Here is a 3,804-nt window from a genome sequence, read left to right as displayed (position 1 = left end):
GGAGCAGCAGAAACCACTCCCAACTCTAACGAATAGAGACTAAGCCTGTCAGAGACTTCTGGCTCCTATCCAAGTGGTCTTGCTCAGAAATCTTTTTGAATTTGGAGGTTGGAAAGTCTTCTGATATCATCTACAAATGACCAAGAACTCAGTCCTGTGGCGCCCCCTGCCTCATTGTCCCTCAGTGCACTTTTTGCAGCTTGTCTCGCTGATGTCATCATTTGTAGACCTGTGCCAGATTCCCAAGTTCCTATCTTGAAACCTCAGCCCCCAAATCCAGGGCCTAGGGGAGAACCAATGTAGGTCACTGCAGCTGAGCCTGCAGGGCTGTCTGCTCCTTGAGCCCAGAGCCCTTAAGGCACAGAGAGGAAACCTTGCAGAGAAGAGAGAGTAAGTGCTTTATGAGAATCAGAGGAAAGCATTTTCCTCAAAAAAATTAAACAAGGAGAGCCCAGGAATCAACTGGTCACACTTGAGGCAGTAATGGGAGCATGTGATGGGAGAGGGAAGGCCAGAGGAGAGAGGCTAAGCAAGACTTCCATCCCCAGCTTTCTTCAGAGCCCTTCATCCCTCCCCCAACCCATGCCCACCCTTGCTCTGTTTGCCTGTGTAAGGGAACCTTTCAGATCCCTAGTTCTCTAGTTACTTAGCTCTCCTGGCTCAGGTTTCATTCTCAGGAACCTTTGTGATTTGCCTTAGGGACCCCCTGCTTCCTCTGGTCAGAGTTTCTGGGTCTCAGGAAGCTGGAATAGGCCAGAATTGTCTCCACCCTCCCCCATTGAAAGACTTTTCCTGCTTATCTGTTAAACTCATTTTGTGGGGTACTTCTAACCCTCTGGGACCTCATTCGTTTTCTTGGCTCTCCCTACTCCTGCTTTTGAGATCTCAGGGAGAGAGAGAGACAGAGAGAGACAGAGAGACAGAGAGACAGAGAGAAAGAGACAGACAGAGACAGAGACAGAGACAGAGAGAGAGAGGAAGAGAGAGAGAGAGAGAGAGAGAGAGAGAGAGAGAGAGAAGAGAGAGAGTGTTGCTCATATTCTCTTAGTTATGTACAGGCAGTCAAGAACCTATGGCTGCAACTAGCTTGGAGGTCCCCATGGCCAGCAAAAATAGACAAGGGATCAATTTCTACCTCCAGCCTCAAAAACACTTTAACCCCAAACAATTGCTCTAATAGAAGCCTCGGGACAGGAAGAAAAGTAGGTAAGATGGAGAAAGGATAAACAATTACAATTCTAGTCTTCTTTTCCCTTATTCTTCCCCCCAGTACCTCCGGTCCCCTTTCAGATCTCAGCTACTCATCCTTCCACTACTCATTTGCCTTCATTTCCAGTATCCTCGCACATGGTAGGCACTTATAAATGCTTTTTACATTGAGTCAAACTGTATCTGGTTATGCTCTCTGGCTGAACTTTGAGAGGAAGAAGCGCAAAGGGGGAAGGTGGACATTCCCCAGATCCTGAGCAAGGTTCTCCTACAGGACTGATTGCTAGGCAACAAATGGTTCTTAGACTTCAACTGGCACTGGAATCACCTGAAAGGCTCAGCAAAACTCGGATTGCTGGGCTCTACCACTGAATTTCTGATTCAATGGTGCCTGAGAATTTGCATTTCTAATATGTTCCCAGGTGATGCTGACCTTGCTACTAATCCTGGGACTACTGGTGGATCCCGAGAACCACTGTCTTAGGGAAGCACAGCCTCTCGCCTCAGTACTCACCATGGGGGCCTGTTTGATTCCAATTTTGTATAGTTTAGGAGGAAGAAACAGGTGGAAATTGAAAACATGTGACTCTTGCTGAGCCCTCTACTCCAATGGGTACAGGGATCTAAGAAACGCAGGGCAAGGATGAGCAGGCGTTGGTCTAAGACTGATTATCCATTCTATCTCTTTTTAAATAGTCCATTGACTCCATCCTTATTGAAAGTCACTTCCCAAAAACATGTTTTGCAGCAGCAAGGGAGCACTAGGAATTTCCTGTGGCGAGGCAGCGCCAGTGTGGGGAGGGGAGAGGCAGTACTGAGCGAGCGCCTTCCCTTGGCTCGGGCAGGGCCACGTGCCCCACCCCCTCGCTTGCACATGTCTCTGCCGCCACCGCCAGCAGCAGCCGGGCTGTTTATGAGCGAGTTGTTGTGGTAGAAATGGAGCAGGCTGCACATGCCCAGCCCATGTGACCCCGGCAGCCCGCGTGAGCCTCCAGCCGGCACAAACACACTCAGCCCTGTCCTCCTCTGGTCAGAGAAACAGGAGGAAAAATGGGGAAGGAGTGAAGGGCATTGGGTGCCCTTCTCCTTGTTTCCTGGCTCTTTATCCTGCTACTGTCTCCTTTTTGTCTCTCCTGAGGCATCAGGGGAACAAACGCCCAGGAAAGAAACATGGTTTCCCCAGAAATTTTCTCCCAGGCAGTCCCTTGGCAGTTTTACAACCCAGAGCCCTAGGCCCCAAATAAACAAAGGGTCTCCCCCAGCCAAGAGCACAGAATGGTCCATGCAGACCCTTGCTCAAGCTGATGGGTTAATGTTATCCTGGAGCCAAGATTTGGTTTCCCTCAACCCAGGCTTCTCAAATCAGGCTGCCTGGTCCCCTCTTTCTAGGAAGGAAGAAACCACACAGAGATGCAGCAAGTGCCCATTCCAGGATTAGCACAAGAGTTCAGGGATTTGTGGGGTCAAGGACAAGAAGCAAGGGTTCTTTCTGTAGCAGTGGTCTGTAGGGTTAGTGGACAGGAAGGGGAAAGTTCTGCCAACTAGGGATAGGGAGGGGCTGAGGATGGGGGGCAGGGAGGAGATCTGGAAGAACTTTACACTAACCCCAGTCCAGCTGGAGCACAAACAAGGGTACAAAAGACAAGCTCAGCCTTCATTCCTCATGGAAGTGTCCCCTCCCACCAGCCTGGCCCTCCAAGTCCCATAGAGTCCTTCTCTCAGCATTCTAACCCCAGACCCCCATGTCCAGCCCTCTGCTCAGGCCCCTGCCCATGACCCTGTTTCTGAGCAATCTTGTCTCTTGCTGGGATGTAAGACTGCTGGAGTCAGGCGGACAGTAGGTTAGCAGGAACAAGCAAATGAAATGAGCGAGCACGACCCACATTTCCTCATCGCACCAAAACTTCGCGGATCCTGCATTGCAGAGCTAGCGCTTTTTTTTTTTTTAATCTCCGCTGGTCCCCTACACATGTCTGCATTTTTGCAACCAGCACAGATTTTTTTTTTTCAGAGTGCAAACTGCGCATTCTAATGAGCCAATGCTCCTTCCTGTGGCATTGAAAATCTCTTTGGCAAATTGCTTCTCCCCCCACCCCCAATTTAGAAGGGGAGGGATCCCAAAATTGTCTTTCTCTCATTCCCCTGCCCCCTCTCCCAAGATACTGCAGTCTTTCCAGCCCAACTAACAGCTGCAGACAAGGGGAGAGGGATGAGAGGAGGGAAAATGAGCCTTGTTCCTTCTTTCCACACAGGCTGAGCTGGCAGGGCTGGGGTTGCTTTTTTCCTGGGCACCCCCCCTTCCCTCCTCATCCCAGCCAGTGTTTATGTAAGCCTCCCAGAAGCTACCCAGGGGCCTTTACGCTTGTCCCGGCCGAGGCTCCTCTGAAGTCCATCCTGCTCACGAGGACTGTCATGAGCCTCTGGCTTCCCCAGGCAACTGCATGGAGATCTATAGAGGCCCAGGGACTGGGGAGAGATGCTGGATAAGGAGAGGGTTTGAGCTAGAGCTTGGGGTATGAGGTGAAGACAAGAGGCAGGCACACAGGTAACCACTACCCCCATACATACACACATTCCCCTGTATCTCAGTCCTAC

Source organism: Pteropus vampyrus, unplaced genomic scaffold, assembly GCF_000151845.1.
Source record: "Pteropus vampyrus isolate Shadow unplaced genomic scaffold, Pvam_2.0 Scaffold503, whole genome shotgun sequence".
NCBI lineage: Eukaryota > Metazoa > Chordata > Mammalia > Chiroptera > Pteropodidae > Pteropus > Pteropus vampyrus.
Note: the sequence above shows the minus strand (reverse complement) of the source record.